Source organism: Pistacia vera, unplaced genomic scaffold (assembly GCF_008641045.1).
Source record: "Pistacia vera cultivar Batoury unplaced genomic scaffold, PisVer_v2 Contig174, whole genome shotgun sequence".
NCBI classification, from domain to species: domain Eukaryota; kingdom Viridiplantae; phylum Streptophyta; class Magnoliopsida; order Sapindales; family Anacardiaceae; genus Pistacia; species Pistacia vera.
The window spans coordinates 472173-494630 of record NW_022195833.1 but is presented as its reverse complement, the minus strand read 5'-3'; the positions used below and the strand labels follow the sequence as shown (position 1 = coordinate 494630).

General features: G+C 39.9%; 1 pseudogene; it reads right to left on the bottom strand.

Annotated features, from left to right (window-relative positions):
* Positions 1–7171: 7171 nt before the first annotated feature.
* On the bottom strand, positions 7172–11947 carry LOC116125993 (annotated as a pseudogene).
* Between the last annotated feature and the right edge of the window lie 10511 nt (positions 11948–22458).

The window sequence follows — 22458 nt, the reverse complement described above, 5'->3', positions numbered from 1 at the left end:
CTACCCGTAATGCCACCTCCTTCGCCGCGGCGAAGCTTTCTTTTTCGCCGGCGAAGATTGGATTTTCAACTTCACCAAAACAACCAATTTTCAAGGCAACAATTCAAACAACTCCACATACAAACTCAATTTAAGTTAAAACAATAAACTTTAACTAATACAACAAACTCTTAATACGTACCTCAAGTGGGATATTACAGGTAAGCTGTTTAAATGGGAGGAATTAAGTCAATTCGATTTGAAGTACAATCCAAGATCGACTATCAAGGGCAGGCTGTTGCTGACTTCATCTCAGAATTCTCCTATCTTCCAAGTGAGTCGCGCAGCAACAGCCCAGCGAAGCCATTGGAACTACTCAGAATCTGTGCGACTTGGAGCCTCTACATCGAGGATCATCGAACAGAAGAGGGCCGGTGTAGGTCTTCTCCTTTTGAGTCCCGAAGGGGCTCGTGTTCACGGCATCCTCCGGTTTGGATTAAGGCGACCAACAATTAGGCCGAGTACGAAGCTCTGCTCGCTGGATTGCGGTTGGCCAGAGAAATGGGCGCAACCGCGATCAGCATCCACAACGACTCATACTGGCGTTAACCAGTTTTTAGGAGAGTACCAAGCCAAGGAAGAAAATATAATCCGTTATTGAAAGAAGCTAAGGCCGCACTCGAGTCATTCAAGCACTTCACGATCACTTAGATTCCCAGAGATAACAACTTTGTGGCAGACGCCTTGGCCGGATCACCTCGTAGTTAGACTCAGAGAACCGGATAACATTCCTGTTCGATTCATGAAGGCCTCTAGTGTCAGCCCGATCGAAAAGGCCGTGAATGTAATAGAATCAGACTCCGGTGAATCCCATTTTTCAATACTCAAGGATGGAACCTTGCCTGACGACAAGGTCGAGGCAAGGGTTCTGCGAACAAGATCTGGTCGTTACACCCTTATCGGGGACCAGCTGTACAGGCAAGGATTTAGCGCCCCTCTCCTCCGATGTGTAACCAGCGAAGAAGCAGAGTACATCATGAGGGAAATACATGAAGGGATCTACGATAATCACACCGCCCCACGATCTTTGCGAACAAGGTTGTTCATCAAAGGTATTATTGGCCCCGAATCCAAGATAACACCTACAACTTGTCAAGAGGTGTGATAAGTGTCAGCGTATACCGCGAGTTCTTCCCACAAACTGATAACAATGATTAGCCCTAGCCATTTTTCATGTGGGGAATCAATCTCATCGGTCCCAGCCAGTCGATAAAGGGGAGTCAAATTATGCCGTGGTCATGGTAGATTATTTCACCAAATGGGTGGAAGCCAAATGCTAGCCGCGATCACGACCAAGAAATTCAAAGACTTCGTTTTCAAGAATATGTGTGTCGCTACGGAATTCCTCATACTCTCATCTCGGATAACGAAAAACAGTTCGACAATGAGGAGTTCAAGCAGTTTTGCGACGAGCTGGGCATCCATAAAAAATTCGCCTCAGTCGCAGACCGTAAGCAAATGGTCAAGTTGAAGCTGTCAACAAAACCATCAAGCACACTTAAAGCTAAACTCGACAAAGCCAAAGGAAATTGGGTGACGACCCCCCGAAGTCCTATGGGCATACAAGACAACTCCAAGAACCTCTACTCATAAACACCTTTTTTCGCTAGCATACGGTTGCGAAGCGATCCCTGTGGTGGTAGGAACTGTTCACTCGGAGGGACTTGTACAGTGAAGCCGACAACGAAGCACTTATGAGAGCAAGTTTAGACCTTGTTGAAGAACATCGTAGCAAGACTTCGCTAAGGATAGCAACCTACCAACAACGCGCGAAGAGGTTCTTCGATTCAAGGTCAGACGAAGAGACTTCCAGGTCGGCGACCTTGTGTTAAAAGAAGTTCTCGGTACTAGGGAACCAAGTGCGGGAGTGTTAGGATCGAACTGAGTAGGTCCATACTGCATCGACAAAGTGATAAGACGGGGACTTATCATCTCAAAAGGCTGAACGTTTCCAAAGTACCTCGAGCTTGGAATGCTGAGCACCTCTACCATACTACAGTAATTCCGATCTCAGTTTTCCTTGTAAATTAATTTTTGATTTTTGTAAATCATTTCGTTATAAAGTGTTATTCTGTTAGCTTGTAACAGTCTTCGATGTAATTGTTCGTGTAATGTGTTATCATGTTCGCATAGGCTTGTTCTAATATTTTAGACAATGCAAACTCATGTATAATAAAGCGAACAGAAATTGTAAAAGCAAAAATGTATTTCATAATATGAAGGTAGAACAGGCAAAATGGTACGACTATTAGCCCTAATCGACTCCTAGAGGACCGACCTCATCGTCCTAGGGCTAGTTGGCTGGGGCTTCTCCGAGGCATGTCCCGAACCCCCTATCTAATCGGATTTTTGGGCGGCCGCCGCTGCATCATCCTCCTGCGCCATGGACAAGAGAGTTTCCCGCCAATGCTCCGGGACGCGGACATATCAGTAGCGGATTCTTCGGTCGCAGGGCATAGATAGACTCGATCGCCATTCGGCAGCCTTCCCTCGACCTGGCCTGATCTGCATCTCTTCGGTCAGGGAAGCAAATTTTCCCTAACTTACCTGAAGTTCGGCCTCGAGGGTTTGCTTTGCTTCTCGGAGGCATCCCCTCCTGCTCTGCTCGCAAGGCCTGCAGAGAGGTCGTTTTGAGCACTGGTCCTTCTCTCTGACCTCCTTGGAGTTTCTGGCTATGTCCTTGGAGTTCCTTAATTTCCTCCCCGTGTTCTCGAGCTCGACTTTTTGGAAGTCCACCGTGCGAAGAGCTGCGTCTCTTTCGTTCAGGTATCGGTTCGCCGATCAGAAGATATGTTTCTTTCTTCTTCGGCGGCTTTCAGGCTTCGCTTGAGTTGTGCGTTCTCTTCCTTCAGTGCGACCCTCCCTTTGCAGCTCCTAGGCGAACCTTTTCCAGGGACAGCTGCATGGAAAGCAGGGCCTGCGAAAAAAAAAAAAAAAAAAAAAAATAGCAAGTAAGTTTATCAAAAGGAACTAAGGGAAGTCTTCACCAAGACAGTTCTTTACCTTGCTATAGTGCTGGATTGATGTGGACATTAGGTCCACGTCGCTGGAACCTATGAACTGCTCGAATACTTCGAGATTCCACACTAACAAGTGTAGACTAAACTGCAGTACTCAGCAAGTTCCCCAACGGTCCAGCACTAGAGTTCCTTCTTCGCACCTTCAGCCGGGGTCGTTTCGCCCGTCGGTTCCTTACCCGACCTCTTCTCGACATCTGGCTGCAACTCCCAAGTTGATCGCCCTCGGACTCGGTCTCTGACTCTTTCGACCTGGATTTCTTCTCTTATTGCTCGCGAGCCGTTGTCTTTAGCCTCGAACGAGTAGCTGACGGGGGAAGCCTTCAAGGTTCGGAGGTGGTGCGTCTCCGAAGGTGGGTTGGAAGTTCCAGTAGGTCAACCGAGGCGCCCGATGTGGCACCTTCAGCCGGGGGATCGACAGGAGCCGCGCGGTCACCTTGGCGGTCTTTGACCGCGGGAACTGGAATGCTTTCGTCGCATCGGCTCTGACACCTTCGGAGGCATGGTTGCTGCACGTAGAGTCGTTAGCAAAAGTATTTCATTTATGACTAGAAAAGAATCAGTTAGCAAGACTCACTCAGTAGGGGCTCTAAGGACGGTTTGCGTTGAAGAAACCGTATTTCGCAAGTCGCGGTCGTCACGAGCTTCTTCGCGTCGCGACTATCCTCGGGAGGAAGCCAAATCACGATCCTATTCGGATCGAAGAGCAGCCCTAAGTCAGTCGTCTTGTTAACTGCCAGAAGGAAATAGGTCGTTAGAAAGAAACACATTTGAATTTAATGAATTCGTCAAATGAAAAAAGCCTACTCGGGTCTTGAAAGCGGCAATGGCTGTCGTAGCGAAAGAAGAAAAAACTTTGTTTCATAGGCCCCCACGTGCTAGGGTAACTGTGTTATCCTTCGGCGTAGTAGGTCACCTGGCAAGTAATAAAGATCCTTGTCTTTGCTCTTTTTCAGAAATACGAGCAGCGAGCTCCGTCGCGGGTTAGCTCACCCAGCCCGTTCTCATGATACGCGATGTACATGGCAACAGCAATGAACTACGCATTCAGAGAGTGAGTTGCATCGACACTATCCCGAATGATCCAAGACCGACCGGACAAAAGGTTGGAAGGGAATCACACCACCCACCTTGATGATCTCCTCGAGATCGCGGCCATCCCGCTTGATGGGTATCGAGATGAGTGGGCCACGTTGGACGAAAAATTCCACGCTGATACCATACTGCTTTATCACCCTCTGAGCTCTTCCCCGGTAAGTACGAGTAGACCTTAGGAGTGATACTCGGAGCACTCTATGGGACAATCGATTCCTTCCTTGGATCTGGTCGTTGAGGGGTCCATTCTGCTGGTCTGCAAAAGTGACAAGCAGGAGGGTCATGTAGCCGTCGTACATATTCGTACGATGACGTGGAGGGAAACAAAATCTCTAAATCCCAAAGAAAACCCTAAAAGCCTGATTCGAGCGCCATTCATGGCTCGAACCCGACATGAGTTTCTCATCTCCGATGAGGTACCGGAAGATGACGCCATTTAACCAGGGAAATAAGAAAACAAAACAAAGAAAGGTTCTTACCTCTCAGAGTACGAAAATGGCTTCTGCTTCGAGTATCAAAAAAACCTGGTTGAAGGCAAAGGTTCCAAGCTTGTGAAAATCTATTGCTCTCGCTGAAAAAGATAAGTGTGGTGACATTGCCTGAGAGGAATCTGAGTTTTATAGTGCTTGAAATGATGTTTGTTTTTCTCGGAATCAAAACGACGTTTGGGAGGCAAAATTTCTCACCGTTGATCACGACCACGTGTCACAAATCAGTGAGAAAGAGTGAGCGTCACGATTAAAGAAAAATCAAATCTTCATCTTTTCCGTTGAAGAACTCAAGCGACGACATACTCTCTCCTCAGCATTAATTGCGCCCCAATCTGAATTTAATGCCTTGGTAAGGGTTGTCTTTCAGCGTTGCACAAATTAATGTTCTGATAAAGTGATATCATGTCGCATACAACGTATTTAATGCACCTGGCTAGCACTTATCAACGCACAGGGCGTGTCTGTCAATGTAGAGACTGCTTCATTAAATGCTCCCATACCTAAAGCATAACAGATAACGCTTGACGAAGTCAGGTCGCTCATCCTTAGAAACAATGACCATGCGAGGTCGTGTTCGTGCAGAGTACTACCCCGACCTTTTTCAAGCAGGTCGAAATCACCAGAATTTCCAGAAATCATCCAATCGTGGATGACTTATAGTTTCCAAGGTTCGATCCTCAAACCTTAAAAACTAGGGGACTTCTATTATGCCCAAAAATATAAGGGCTGACGTAAGGTTCAGTCAGCATGCAAGAGTCAGATCATGGGTACACCGAACTACTTCTGTCAGAATAGTGGGTGCGCGCCAGACCAGCCAGAAGCTGTGATGATCCCACGTGTCCAATCCCTGCTCTAAATGCGCAAATCACTCTGGAAGATGGGCAATGTGACATAAAGAAGGATTTGCACGGATAATCCCACCAACTCACAGATTCAATGATCATTACCTCAATCCATCCCACTATAAATTGAGAGCTCCTCTCTCATTCAAGGGATTCGCTTATTTTTACTCTTGATTAGTTATTCTCTCAAGAATATATAGCATCTCTCTCTTGTACTATCACTTTGTGAGTCATTTGTAAATCATTGTAGGTCAGGTCGCGTTACATCAGTGGACGTACGACTTGCTACCTTAGCATCCGAACCACTTTAAAAGCTGTTCCATTGCATTTACTCTTATTTTGTCTTGCATTCATGTGTCTTCTGGGCCAACTCAGCATTTCACATGTGTGTGTTCGTCAGTGTAAAAATCACGCATCACATCAAGTTTTCAAAATATAGCTTTCGAAAGCAATCCTAATATATATATAGTTATAATATTGAATGAATAGTATAAATATTATATTGCATCTTAGTTGGAAAAAGTTTTTAGATACAAACCAAATCGAACCTATTTTTACTCATTTCCGCAAATATTCTATTATCGAATCTTTAATATAGGTCAATTAGAAAGATATAATATGCTATTCCCAAGTTTAAATTTTCCAAATAATAGACATGAATTATCAAAAAAATGATCACAAAAAATATCTTAAATGAGCAGAATTTTTATGTTATATTATGTACATATTGTTTATTCGAGGGTAATACAGCAACTGATGGATGAATTTTTTTTTTTTTTCCAATTATACATGATATTATATTATATCATAACCATGGTTATTATTTTAATATGAATCCATAAATATGACAGGATAGCACTAATAATATATTATACGAGATTATCTGATCGTGTTTTACTTCTTTAATCCACCATCTCACGTAAAGTACGCTACACCTCTACTTTTCTCTCTTCTTGTTATGATATTTTTCCTTGATCTGGTGATGAAACTGCATGTGATTGCAATGGAGGAGAAGGGTAAAATATTTGATAGCTAATTATCGGTGGCGTTGTGGGTGTCTTGTTATAAAACTCATCTGGCTCGAGCTGCTCGCTGCTTATTGTGTGCTTTCCACACTAAAGGTTTCTCATCCTCCGCTGTGAGGTGAATCAGACGAGTCCGCCAAGCTACTTCCAGAATCGGAAGGTGCTGGAGGAGCCCTCTTAATTACAAGTTGCTACGCCTTTTATATGAAATTTAAAGCCTCAACCACCTGCATATCGTGATAAGAATCATTGAACAATATCTTAGATAATAATTGATGTATAGATTAAATAATGCAGGTTACATGCAAGGGGCGATGTAGGAAAGGCTTATCACAAAGTTATGAAACCTTACATACTTCATATGACTCTTTAGAGAAAAAAATAACCGTCACACTTTCAAGCAATTCGAAGTTATATAAGTTATGACTCTTTGTGAAAGAGTGTAATGATTGGCCAATTTCTATAATAGACTAATGAACAGTGCCTGAATATACAATCTATTGTTTCCATTTCACTGCATAGTGAGAATATTAGAGTGAATTAGTATGTTCAAGTCTTTGTATGTCACTACCAGCCTAGAATCTTAGAGTGATTTGTATGTTAGGGTCATTGCATGTCGGTGCTCAAGATGCTGATCAATATTCTTCAATAATTTGTTTAATTCAATGAATATGATTAATCATGAAAGAATACGCATCCATAGGTGGTCTCTTTTCAGGATCCTTGCTTAACATTTTTCCACAGTCGAACCATCCAGAGGAGTTGATGAACTTCATGCAAATCTGGGATCCTGGGGTCAATTAATCTGGGTAGTTCTTTTCTTTTAATAGTGGCCTGCCTGTAACAAAATATTTACATATTAGAAACTAAAATGGGATGATTTGATTCAAATTTTATGGCGTTTGAGGCTCTTACCCACCCCACAAGACTTTTCTCTTCAAGCTTTTTATCTGTAGTCTGAGTCCAGTAATTAGCGTAACAATACCACTCCAAAGGAATAACATCTGTTTTTGTTGACACTCTCCCATATTGGCATATTCTGGTGCCAAGTATCCTAGAGTTCCTACAACTCTAGTTAGGAGTTATCCGAGTCTCCACATTGAGTAGTTCTTGCAAGACCAAAATCTCCCAGCTGACACACCAAAATGATAAAAGAAACTCAGCTCTGATATCAAGTCAAGAAACATTTAATCCAAAAACTTAAAATGGTGATAGTAAGAGCCAACAATGAATAGTCCTTGTGGTGTGAGAATAAATAATCAGATAATTTCTCTGGCGAGTAAACAAGCGAGAAATGCTGGTGAATCATGTTTACATCCTTTATTGGTGGGACTTACTGCTGCAAAGCATCAAAAAATTTAAGGATGCTGTTTGGGGTTTGCCATACTATTGTTTCTCCTAATGCTAGTTTTTCTCTTCTTTACGAGCATATAACTCATGCTCTTACTTTGTGTATTGTACTTCTGGCTCATTACGTTCCTATTAAGTATTATCCTTATTCTTTCTATTAGTAAAATTTCACTTGAACAAAAAAAGAAGTAAACAAGCACATGAATGGATGTGGATTTTTTTTTTTTTAATATAGAAAGCACATTAAATTGTTACCGCGGGTATAATGGGTGACAAGAATGTTGTTTGGCCTCATATCTCTGTGGATGATGTTGTTTTCATGGAGGTATTGTAATGCTTTGGCAGCTCCCACTGCTATATTCAACCGTTCTCCAACTGAGAACTACTCGGGCGTGTTGCGTCATATATCACAAATATTCATCTTGAATTAGCCCTTTGAAGAACAAGAGTTTTATTAAATTGGTAAATGTATGAATAGCGTACTTACTTGGTAGATGTTGATCTAGTGAACCATTACAGACGTATTCATAAACAAGCAGTCTGTGACTTCCTTCTGCACAAGACCCCAACAACATCACCAAATTCTCATGTCTAGCTTTGGTCAAAACCTACTTCAGACTGAACTCCTTCTCCCCGGTGGCTGGCATTTTTGTGTTGCTCACAGCAATCTTCACCCCATCTATCTCCTTGATACACAGAACCAAAACCTCCTTTGATAGATAGTTCTCCCCCGAAAATCCCTTGGTAGCACCGTGGAGTTCGGCATAGCTGAAGTCTCTCCTGCATTCTATTTTGGTCTTGTGTTGCCGCAATGTGAGCAACTTGAGTTTGAAATTCCATATTTGGACCCATCCCATAATCCAACCTCTTTTTCATCTGGGGTTTTTGTGCTATAAATTCTCCCAGACTCTTGTTGATCAGCATTTTTGATCATCAACTATTTCTTTTGCAAAGCTATAGGTATTCTTCTCCTCTTGAAGATGTATAGCAGAAACAGAACGTCTTGAAGCTTCAGTGTTTGATGCTGTAGTCATTGTGGAGAGTTGCCCACCTGCAGAGGACTTAGAGAATGAAGATTTTCCATTGTTCTGCCATGGGGGTTCTCCACGATCTTCACATCCTTGTTCTTTAACTAAATTATTCTTATCAGGATTTTGAGAATCTGAAAAATAATCATCAAAATAAGTTTGATATTAATTTTCTTATACTATAAAAGTGAAAGTAAATAAGATTGAATCTAATTTCTAAAATACAACTTACATGAATGAAGTCTACCGTTCAGTTTACAAGTTTATAGTTTTGGAGAATGTTATCGACACAATCTTTTTTATTACTCTCTTCTTCTCTTAATATGTTAAAAAATATTACGTTGACAAACGAATCTTACAAATTTTCTCTTACAAATCTAATGTGACAACTGATAATTAGTTTTTGATAAATTTTTTCATATGATGAATTCAAGGTAAATCAATTAGTAACTGTAGCATAGGTTTATCAGAAAAAATTTGTTGAGATTTGTTTATAAATATATATTTATCATAGAAAATATAAAATAATATTGTTAGTTTGATAATTTTTCACAAATAAACAAAAGAAATTGATTATTCATTTGTAGACAAATGTGATCTTTTGTCTTTTGTGTAAATAAAATATATCAAAAAATAATTTTTTTTATCAGTTTTGTGATTTTAATGTGTTATGAAAACGCATGTTCAGACAGTTCTATAAATAAAAAGACGAATAAGTATGTCTTTTCTAAGAAAGAGAGTATCGTATACCGGTTCAATAAAAATGTTTATCACATTTAAATAAATGAAAGAAAGAAATTACTTTTAGGAGAAAAAGCAGTGCGTGGAGTTGCTGAAATCATTTCTGGAATCATTTCATCATATGTTACGAGGTGAGCATCATCCTGAGATTTTGTGTTTCCTGATTCTGGTTTTGGTCCTCTTAACTGTTCCACAGAGTTATCCCTTTTCATCCTTAATATTCTGCATGACAGCTTCTCCAAGAAGTATCTCTTGTCCTTCTTTATGTGCCTGTATTTATCAACATCAAAATTAAAATTAAAAAACCCTTTACGATTATTTTTTTGTTAAACAAATTAACTTACCTTCGCATTAAAAAAAAAAAAACCTTTTGACATCAGAATTTTTTTTTTTTTTTTGGGGAAACTTTTTAATATACACCTAATTAATAAATATATGAAATCTTTTTCTCACAAATCCCATGCCTAATTATTAATATACAAAAGCTTTTTGATTTATTTCACAGAAGTAATTATTGGCACAAATTATGAATTGAGTGTGAGAGGTTCCCAACCTTACTAATTCTCACCAAATTGAATAAGACTAAGATCAACAAATTTGAGATTTAATTGGACTGACCTATCAAGTATCACAGATGTCGCATTAAATTTTTTGACAGCTTTCACAGCAATCATCTTCAGAGAGGGTCCTGCACGAACCTCCACATGAAACTCAATCTGATGAATATCATACACAAAAAAAATTATCACATTAGCCCATAGATAAATATATAGATGATTCACATATAATACTACTTCTCTCAAGGTGTTACTCATCTATATTTATCTGACCTTTTCTGTTTCGCATTGCCTCTTAATATTCATAATCTCCTCATTCTTATAATACTCTTCTCTCTTCTTGGAAATTTCTTCCGTAATGATTTTCTGGTTCGTTCCAAACATTGATCTTGGATCCACTTTGATCTTGTATCCCACTGGGAAGATCGAAGATAATTGGGGTTGGGGTGAAAAAAAAAAAAAAAAAAGAAGTTAAGGAGAGTTAATTTGTGATGTGAAAATAATTTTCAAAAACTAGGATACAATCCAAAGTATGAATTGTATCTTTAATGTTTTTGATATAATACAATCCTGAAAACATGAAAAACAAAAGGGTGTACTTGGTTCATTATTCTAATACTTTTTAGAATAATATTTTGAAAAAAAAAACTAAAATTGAGTAGTTATTACGATGTAAGATTTAAAAATTAACAAAAATACCCCACCAGATTTGTTTATTTACTAAACACCCCTATAATAAAATATTAAAAATTAATAAAAACACCTCCACCCACCCATTAAATACCGACAGTCGGTCATCACCGCCGGAGGGTGGCCAGAGTCGCCGTATTGGCGCACGACCTGTTGGATCTAGCCAGTCGTGCAAATCCACTGTGGATCTGGCCATTGATGGTCAGATTTGGCCGCATTTGGTCGTCAACGACCAAAGATCTGGTCTTTTCCGATCAGATCCATGGCCAGAAGAGGCTAGATCAGCGCACTACTGACCAGATCCAGCCAGTAGTGCGCCATTATACTAGATTCCGGCCAAATTTCGGTAGTAGTAGCCGGAATCTGGCAAATGTGGGTTGCTGGGGTGTTTGTGTCAATTTCTTAAAAAAAAAAAAAAAAATTGGGGGGTGTTTAGTTAAATTAACAAATCTAAGTGGTTTAAAAGAATTGAGTAATATTTTGAGAATAAAGAAATAAATGTGCATTTTGGATAGAATAGGGAATAGAGTAGTGAAAAATTGTAATGTGCATTTTAATTTCATTTATATGTACTATTTAGGATTGTATCTAAGAACTGCTTTCGAGGTTACAATACAATCAAATATATTTCAATTCTGAGAGAGATCTTCCATAACCTTTATTTTCAAAAGGAAAGAATTCGTATCTGAATTCTATCCTTTATTTTCTAAACGAAAGAGATTAAGCATGAATTCTTACAGATTTTTCCAGCTGGCATGAAAGGTAACGTACTAGGATTATTAACCTGGTGAAGAACTCCAATAAATTTAAGTGCATCTCCAGGTTTAAGAGATAAGCCCTTCAGGATTCCTTTGATTGCGCTCGGACTAACATCCCTTGATGCATCCATGACCACCACCACCCTTTGAGCGTCCTCTTCCATTATTTATAAATGTTGCTTGAAGATTAATTTCTCTTTGAAATTTTTCGAACACACGACAAGAATTTACAAATTAAAGATCAAAATGCAGTCTGATTTTTTATTAAATATTATTTTTACAGAATCAAATGTCAATACCAGTCTAATTAACAATTTTATGCACAATATATTTGGAGCTAATTGATTTCTAATTAATGATCACTTCAAACTAATTAATAGCATAAGTGGCATGAGTGCTTGACTCAAGCTACTTAATGCCAGGATTGCATTACCAGAAGAAGACACAGTAATCTAAACTAAATCCTGTCTAACATCAACATATAAACAGTTTGAATATTAGTTTAACTACTCGGAAAATTTGACATCTAAAAACATATAGGAACTAAAAACTAAAATATATATAGGGATGGGACGCGGCAATTTGAAGAAAATTTCGGAAAAAGGGGATTAAAAGATACAGAAAAAATTCTCAAAAATCAGTTCAGACATAGATGCTGTAGCGATTCCTTTTGTAGAGCAGAAATTAAGTACATGTTAAGAGAAACACAAACACTAGAGGCCAGGGCGGTGGCGAAACCAAGCAACTATCTCTGGAATTAGTCCAAGCGCATATTCGGATATCCTGGAATGGACCTGGGAATTTTTTCAAGTTGCAAGAAGAAGATTTAATGTGCAAGTGTGGTTGATACTTTCTAGGATTTTATTTTAGTACATTATTTGTTCCAGTTTGGACGCTTCAGGACTGGAGAATAATGCAAGATTATGGGTGGAAATTGCTAAGTTTTTGACTGATCTAAGAAGCAATTTCTTGTAGGTAAGTATAATTTTATTTGTTATCCTGAAGAATTTATGTCAACAGTGATGGTGATTTTGTCTGTAATTCAAGCAAAATACAGCTTCTCTTAAGCTGGTTTTGATATTATTAACAACCTTAAATTTGTTCTTAGCAAGTGTTTTTATTCAAGAAAGGCCGAAAATAATATTTTATCTCACAGGATGCAGCAACAAGTGTTCTTCTAAATATATTATTATCAAAGTCTTGCTGAACATTAATTAATTATTAACTTGGCTGTCGGAACTATGTGACGAGCAGAAATTAGAAAAAAAAAAAAAAAAAATCTTGTTTTATATAGGATTGAGTACAATTCTTTGTTTACGAAATGCTTCTTTTTTCTTTTTTTTTAATTATTATTAATTTAAAATGATTTTAAATATAGTTTTTGAATCTCATTCTAAAATAAGAGTAAGATAAAAAAGTCATTTTCCCTGAGTTCCCTATGTTCTATCATTTTAACTTTGAAAATCGTTTTTAAATACTATATCAAACAAGTACTTTATATTTAATTTTGTTGCTGAAATTATTTTTGGATCACTTGCCAAATGAAACAGCTCTTAATGGCTTCTTGCTTTTAGTGGCGTGTTATTTATTTATTTATTTATTTTCGATATCCAAGCGTGTTTGGACCAGTTTGCACGCACCTTAACTAGTCTCTCGAGACCCTAAAGTTAACGGTTAAATAAACTTTCAATGACTATCTCTCATTAGTAGTCGTAAGAATTCGAACTCAAGACCTTTTTGATAATACATCTAAGAGTCCCAAGCGAACCACTAAACTACATATGTTATTACTTTCATGAATTAAGGAAAAATATCCGTCTCCACATGAAGTTTAATTAAGAATTTTTAATTGAAGGATATATAATGGTCGAGCCCATATATATCTCCAAAACTACAAACCATTTTGGCAATCTTAATTAATTTAAATAAGGGTGACTTATTAACAAGTGTTCAAGCACAACTATTCCGCGCCAATTGACATATTTGGCATTACTTGCTCATCTTTTCATCTGAAGTTTTCTTTATAGTAAAAAACTCAAGACACTCTCCTAGTAATTTACTAAGTTTTGTTGTAACTCTTTAGATTCACTAAGTTGTCTTGTTGTGCCGAATACTTATATCATATATGTTGGATATGGTGTATACTTCTCCTAGCCTTGATGAATTGTCTACATACGATGACTCATTTGGGGGTCCCAACGTCTAATTGGGTTTAAAATTAATTTACTGATATTTGGGCTTGGGTCAGTTAGATTCAGGTAAGCCTAAATGGGATTAAGTTTTTATTATGTATTTTCTTTAATGGTAATACTACATTTACTAACTTTCTCTCACAAACGCGACATGTCAGCTCGTAATTGGTCAACTCGATCGTAATAGGGCTTGCCTGCCCAACAATGGGTTCCACCTGACTAAATGCGAACTGATGAATTGTGAGCTACTACGTTAGCGTTTGTGAGAGAAAGTTATGAGAAGTGTTTATCAACATATCTTTATTCTTTCTATAATAGTGAAAATGAGCTGTCCATATTGTTTATCTTTGTATTCTGGAGTTTTTTTATACTTAATAAAATCGCTTTATTTGAATATTAGACGTAATTCCTTGAGAAATGAACGAACCAAGGTAAATCATCGTGTTTTGTTATTATTTTATGCTTTTCTTGTAACGTGTTTGCTTTCAGTTTCAGCAATATATGCTGAAATTACATTTTGCTTGATATTTTATGTTAACCATTTATTGAATTAATTAAGTTAAATACCATCAACATCTCTTTGGTTAATGAAAGCGCTTAGAATCCACGGTTTCACACGGTGAGTCATGGCTCTCGTATTGCATATTCGTAGATGATATTGACGTGTAAATGATAAAATTAAGTGTTGGCAAGCAGTATATGACAATATGATATAATGGCACAACATTTGGGTTATAAAATTTGCATGAGATATTACTTGTAATACATAATATAATTCATCTTCAAAGCATGTCTTTTCAAATTCCTAAAAACAATGATACTAGCGATATATTAACAGAAGAAAATAAGTGATGTATGAAAGATCTCTTGATAGGCACATTATTACATGATGTTTACATGGCATCTTTTTGTTCATAAACATAGTCGAATAAAGATTTGATTGATTGATTGGTTTCGTAAACTGATGAAAGCACAAAACAAATGTATCTAACAATAACAATACCATTCTCCACACAAGATCATAATATATAAAAGAAAAAAAGGCAGAAAATAATATCAACCACAACAATATTTCAAAAACTATACTATACTTGACACTTGAGGATGTTTTTTTACTTGAGATCCAGAGTAGAAGGTGCGCATGGGTCGATTTGGAACCAACCTAACACAAAAAGTTTGGATTGATTAAAAGTAAATCAATCCATTTATATATAAATTTCCTCTTTTTACTTGGTAGAAGTCATTAGGTTTCAATTTTCTAAATAATGTTCTAATTAAACGTTTGGATGTGTCTTGTGCTTCTAAAATTTGGATTTTCGTTTTTTATCAGAAACTCACTTTAATGTCAACTATAACATTTATAAAATTTAAATTTATTAGCAAATCATTTTCCTAAATAAATGGTTATAAAGTCAGATCATGATTCACTCCATCATAATTAGTTAATAACACAAATCCTCCAAATTCCTGAAATCAAGTTAATTACTTGACCTCCACTGATTTAATTATTTAGTCTTCCGACTTTATAAACAAGCAGTATTCTTTACAAAAAATATTCCTTTAGTTTTTTTTATTTTTTTTTATTTTTTAATGGTATCAGAGCCTATTGCTTCGATGAGCAATTTTAATCTAGTCCTTTATCAATGGCAGAAGCAAATTAAAAATTGCTACAACCTCCACTATTCTTCGGCTTAATTGCCCAGCAAATTGACATCCTCTTGGAAGGTTCAGTTTCATTCATTACACAAAGAAAGTCAAATGAAATTAAAGCGTATGATAACGCTGCCTGGTCTTGAATTTGATGAAGATTACTATTTGTTGATGCGTGATTTTGACACCAACTAAACGCACGTGAGAAATGTTGAGCTGACTCAAAAGACACACGTGTATGGGGGTATTGAACTGAATAAAAGATGGAAAACAATGTTTAAAGTAGTTCGGATGCTTAAGAAAGTGAATCTTACGTCCACTGGTATTGTACTAATATATATGAGATCAGGTCTCATTCAGCGAGCTGACTTACAAGAGATTACAAGAGAGAGAGAGAGAGTATACATATGCTATTCTAGAGAGAAATTAGCTAATCCTACAAACGGGAGAGGAACCCTCTATTTATAGTAGGATGAGTTAAGGTAATGATTACTAAATCTGTGAGTGGGTCAGATTGCCGTGCAAATCCTTCCTTGTGTCTCGTTGCTCACCTGCTCGAGTGATTTACGCGATGTGTGTAGGGATTGGACACGTGGAACGTCTCCAGCCTTTCACCAGTCTGACACGCACCCACTGCACTGGCAAGAGCATGCTGCTTGCGTCAGCGTGCGAATCTTGCCGAAGATGAGGAATCTTGTCGCTTTGCAACTGACATAAGACAATATCGAAGAGTCACGTCACTTCGTGATTGACATAAGACGAAGAGTGTTCTTTATAACGACCTCTTCAGATGTTATCCGTTGCACTTTTGTAGCTGATACATTTAATGAAATATCTTTTGTTCTGACAGATGTGTCCTGTGCGTAATAAGTGCCAGCCATGCTGAAACGACATTCCCTATCAGGGCATTAAATGCAGATGGGGGCACATTTAATGTGGAGGACGGAAATGACCTGAGACATTGTAGTCGGATCTGATATGGATGCGTATGCTTCATACGGTGTATAAGTACGAGACTAATCATGTTTCGTACAATAAAGCCTATTTGGTCATGCGTTGTTCATATGCGGAAACGAACGATGGTCAAGAGGGGATCCATTGACTCAAAAATATAGGATCGGGAGTATTGCTAACTCCATCCGGATTTGAGTTCCTAGATGAACATCGATAAATTTCAGAAAACAGAATCTCTGGCCAGAGTCTATTATTAGTCATACAAAAGCAAGTTTGTGATGACGAGTTCCGGATATATTGATCGATGATTCGGTGGAAGATCAAGTTTAGGATTTTGACGTTCCATGAATCCGTGCTTGATCAGGATATCTCAATGGAGGGACTTTACCTGCATGGTATGTATGATCTGAAATGGGTTCGATGAAGTATTTCTTCATCGTGGTTTAGAGACTATGACACATTGCTAGATGTTTACCATAGTCATTGGGCCTCCGGACAGGTTTTCGAATTCATCCAGAATCAGCTCACGGCTAATCCACGGTGGACCTACATGGTCACACCAATAGCCTTGAGAAGTTAGAAAAGGATGAGAGAGAGAAATGATTATCCGAAAAGGGCTAGCACCTTCCGAGGGTAATAACGAGATTTCTATAGTAATAGTTACATAGAAAATTATTTGTGACATTTTAAGGGTTAAAATGGTCAAGCAATAATTAATTATATTTAATTATTATATCTTAAAGTGTTAAGATTAATGAGATGAACAAAAATAACCTTTTAATAGTTAAAGGGTAAAAAAGGTAAATTTATGGGTTGATTAATGTAAACTAGTTTAGTTTACATGGGCCCTTGAATAATATTGATTATTCAAAGGGTAGCATATTAAATTCGTGGGGTCCCTTTATAAAATAAGATTTTATTGGGCTTAGAAGTGAAAAATAAATAATTGCAAAATTGCCCAAGTATATATAAGTGCAAAAGGTTGCATTTTTGTTCATTCTTGACTTGTTCACAAAACACAAACAAGAAACTCTCTCTCAAACCCACGGCCACTCTCTAATCTCTCAAGGTGGTGTTAAAGTGTGGAGGTTTCATCCTTTTGAAGTTAATCTTCATCAATCCAAAGCAAAGGAGTGGGTATAATTTCATTTCCATGCTTTGTATGAAAAACAGTTTTTGAATCCATCCTTTTATGCTTTCTTCTCCATTTCCACCACTCTTCATGCATGCATGCTGTTCTTACAGGTTCGTGACCTCCAATCCCATTGACCTGATGTCCACGTCCTTCTAGCACTCGAGCCAGGTAAACGAGCTGTCCTCGGTGAGGACTCATATTTGCTTTTTTGGCAGGAAATAAACTAACTCTTTATTCTCTTCGCTGTGCAGGCCTTGCTCTCCATGCACCTGTCCATGCAGAAAATTCAGTTGGGGGCTACTGAGGGATTGGTTGAGCTAAGGGAAGAGAACATGCGGCTTACGCAAGAATTAGAGGCCGCACGAGCACAGAGGGATTCATCCTCTGTTCAGGCAAACCAGTACCTGTCCGAAGGAATGATGCTCTTCGCACAGTGGACTTTCAGAAGGTCGAGCTAGAGAAGCACGGAGAGGAGGTAAAGGAGCTCTAGAGGACGATGACTAGACTCACCAAGGAGGTTGGCGAGAAAGAGCAGGAGCTGCAAACGACCTCCTAGCAGGCCTTACGAGCAGAGCGAGATAGGACTGAGCTGTGGGAGACCACCGAAAAGCAGCAGTGGGCGTTTGAAGCAGCGCTCCAATTTACTCAAGGTCGCGTCACCTCGCTAACTACGGAGATGCAACAGCAGGAGTTGGAGCTCGAGAATAGGGCTGTAGAATGGATGATTCAGTCCATCTTTGCCCTTCGGTCGAAGAACCCAAGGATTGATCTGTCCGACCTCCCCGATGAGTATTGGGATGCCTTTGCCTCCACGGCGCGGGCCGAAGATGAGGAAGCGGCTCGGGGACCTAGCTCAAAAGAGAAGCATTCGGAGTATGTCCCCAAGGAACCTACACCCGAGCAGGTGATTGACGATCAGCCTGAGGATGTTGAGGTCGCCCTTGGGGATGAGGACCAGTGATCCGCTTTTGTAGTCTTTTTCCTGCTTACTTATGTACTTTCCCTTTTTTTATTAATAAATAAAGACAGCTTTCTTAATCTTTTATGAATACTTACAATTTTCGTACTTTATACGTTACACATGAGATCGCATTATAGTTGTTTACAATAACATTGGTACAAGTCTATGCGAACAAAATTATACACATGGAAAAATGGTTACAAAGGAACTTTTCTTATTTATAAGGGTTAGGAAAAGTAAAATCTTTACAAGGAAAAATTGAGTTCGGAATTACTGATAATATGGTTGGAGATGTTCAACATTCCAAGCTTGCGGTACTTCAGAACCATTTAGCCTTTTGAGATGATAAGTCCCCGGTCTTATCACTTTAGCGATGCAGTATGGGCCCTCCCAGTTCGGTCCCAAAACTCCTAAACTTGGTTCTCTAGTACCGAGAAGGACTTCCTTCAAAACGAGGCCGCCGACCTGGAAGTCTCTTCTTCTGACCTTAGAGTCGAAGAATCTTTTGCGCATTGCTGATAGGCTGTTATTCTTAACCGAGCCTTGCTGCAATGTTCTTCAACCAGATCCAGACTTGCGTGCATAATCGCCTCAGTGTTTGTCTCGTTGTACATGTCTCTCCGAAGTGAACCGGTCCCTACCTCCACAGGGATCATCGCTTCACAACCATATACTAGCGAAAAAGGGGTTTATGAGGTAAAGGTTCTTTGAGTTGTCCTGTATGTCCACAGAACTTCAGGAAGGTCGTTTGCCTAATTTCCCTTAGCTACGCCAAGTTTGGCCTTCAGAGTGTGCTTGATGGTTTTGTTGACAACCCATTTGCTTGTGGTCTTGTGACTGAGGCAAATTTCTTATGGATACCCAGCTCGTCGCAAAACTGCTTGAACTCCTTGTTATCGAACTGCTTCCCGTTATCAGAGATAAGGGTATGAGGAATCCCATAACAACACACAATATTGTTGAAGACAAAGTCTTTGAGCTTTTTGGTGGTGATCGCGGCCAATGGCTCTATTTCGACCCACTTGGTGAAGTAGTCTACCACGACCACCGCATACTTGACTCCCCCTTTACCAACTAACATGGGTCCAATGAGATCGATTCCCTACATGGAGAATGGCCAGGGGCTGGACATGGTTACCAGCCGGTGGGAAGGAGCTCGTGGTACATTTGCGAATCGCTGGCACTTGTCACACATTTAAACAAAGTTGTAGGTGTCTTCTTAAATCAGGGGCTAGTAATACCCTTGACGACCAACCTTGTTGGTGAGGGATTGTGCGACTGTGTGATTACCGTAGATTCCTTCATGTATCTCCCTCATGATACAGTCTACTTCTTCATCGGTTACACATTGGAGAAGAGGGGCGCTCAAACCTCGCTTGTATAGTTGATCTCCTATGAGTGTGTAACGAGTAGCTCTTGTTCACAAGGTTCTTGCCTCGACCTTGTCATTGGGTAGGATCCCATCTCGGAGATACTGGATGATAGGGGTCATCCAGGAGATTGACTCGGTTACATTCACAGCCTGTTCAGGCGAACTGATACTAGGGGCCTCTATGAATCGAACAGGAATGCTCTCTGGCGTGTCCGAGTCTAGCGATAAGGTTATCTTTGCCAAGGCATCCGCGACAGAGTTGTTTTCCCTAGGAATCTACGTGATCGTGAAGTGCTTAAACGACTCGAGTGAGACCTTAGCTATCTTCAAATAGCCGATCATGTTTTCTTCCTTGGCCTGATATTGTCACAAAATCTGGTTGACAACCAGCATGGAGTCGCTATGGATACTGATCGCGGTTGATCTCATTTCTCTTGCCAACCGTAACCCAGAGAGTAGAGCTTCATACTCAGCCTCATTGTTGGTCGCTTTGAACTCGAAATAGAGAACGCCATAAATGCGAGTCCCTTTGGGACTTAGGAGGAGAAGGCCTACCTCGGCCTTTTTCCTGTTTGATGACCATCGACATAGAGGCTCCAAGTCGATAGGTTCTAAACAGTTTCCTGGATGGCTTCGCCGACCTGTTGCTCGAATTCCTTCATCGGATGATATGAGAATTCTGAGATGAAGTTGGCAACAGCCTGCCCTTTGATGGTTTCTTCGGTCTATACTGCAGATCGAACCGACTTAGTTCCATGGCCCACTTGAACAATTTACCAAATGCCTCCGGCTTCTAGAGGACTTACTTGAGCGGGTAATTGGTCATTACATGGATTCTATGGGCGTGGAAGTAAGGTCATAACTTTCTGGAAGCGATCAGCAAGGCATAAGCCAATCACTCCATTATTGGATACCACATCTCGGCATCCAGCAGATACTTTCTCGCGTAATAAACTGGCCATTGAACCCTGCTCTCTTCCCAAACTAAAGTTGCACTGACCGCGTACTAAAAGATGGATAGATACAGGAGTAGAATTTCCTGTGGGAGAGGCTTGGATAGAAGAGGTGGTTTTCTGAGTTGCTTTTTAATGCTCTGAAATGTCTGTTCGCACTCGGGAGTCCACTCAAACTTTTTATTGGTCCTGAGTATATGAAAGAATGGCAAGCAGTGATTTGTTGCCCTCGATATGAAGCGATTGAATGCCGTTATTCGCCTGTTGAGACTTTGAACCTGTTTTTGGTTGGTCAGACTTTTCATGTCAAGGAGAGCTTGGATTTTCTCGGGGTTGATCTCTATTCCCCTCTGGTTAACCATGTACCCCAGAAATTTTTTTGAGGATACTCTGAATGAGCATTTGAGAGGATTGAGCTTCATTCTGTACTTCCGGAGGATGTCGAACATCTCAGCGAGATGCGCTATGTGATCTGAAGTGACATGCGATTTGACCAGCATGTCATCGGCATAGACTTCCATCGACTTTCTGATCTGCTCGGAAAACATTAGGTTAACCAGGCGCTGGTAAGTTGCTCCAGCATTTTTCAGGCCGAAGGGCATAGCCCTATAGCAATACAGCCCCTAATCTTTAGCAAAGGAGGTATGCTTTTCGTCCGGTGCATACATTGGAATTTGATTGTATCCCGAGTATGTGTCCATAAAACTCAACAGCTTGTGCTCGGAAGTTGCATCCATGAGTTGGTCGATCCTTGGCAGGGGAAAGCTATCTTTTGGGCAGACTTTGTTGAGGTCGGTGAAGTCGACGCAGGTCCTCCATTTGCCATTAGGCTTTTTTACTAGAACCGGGATGACAATCCAGCTCGGGTAAAGTGCTTCCCGGATGGATCCATTACGAAGGAGATTATCTACCTCATCTTTTAAGGCAACATATCGTTCTTGATCTATCACTCTTCTCTTTTGGCGGACCGGCCTGGCTTCACTATCGATATTCAAGGTATGGCAAATGATATTCGAGCTAACCTTGACCATATCGACATGCGTCCATGCGAACACATCAATATTTTCTCTGAGGAAGCTGGTTAGGTCGGTGGCGAGCTGGGGGTTGAGATTGCTTCCAATTCTCAACACTCGGCTCAGCTCGCCCTAGTTAACTGACACTTAAGATAAATCCTCAACTGGCCCACTGGAAGGGCCTTCTTGGATATGGGGATCCAAGTTATCCTCTACTAGACCAGGTTGTGGTTCGATCCGACTGATTGCCATTGCCTGTTCGGGAATGCCACACGGGATGCCTTTCCCTTTGCACACCATCTGCACTGCCCTCACATAGCAGTCGCGAGATACGCGCTGAGATCCGCTCACTTCCCCTATCCCCGCCGGGTTGGGGAACTTCATCTTAAGATGATGGCTCGAAGTGACTGCCTTGAAGTTTCTTAGCAAAGGTCGCCCTAGGATCCATTGAAAGCGGAGAGGCAGTCCACTACCAAGAATTCAATGGCCCTGGTCACCTCATCGGAGTCACCTAGCGTGACTAGAAGCGAGATTGTTCCCTTAGGGATCAGGTGATCCCCTGCTCGAGTGATTTACGCAATGTGTGCAGGGATTA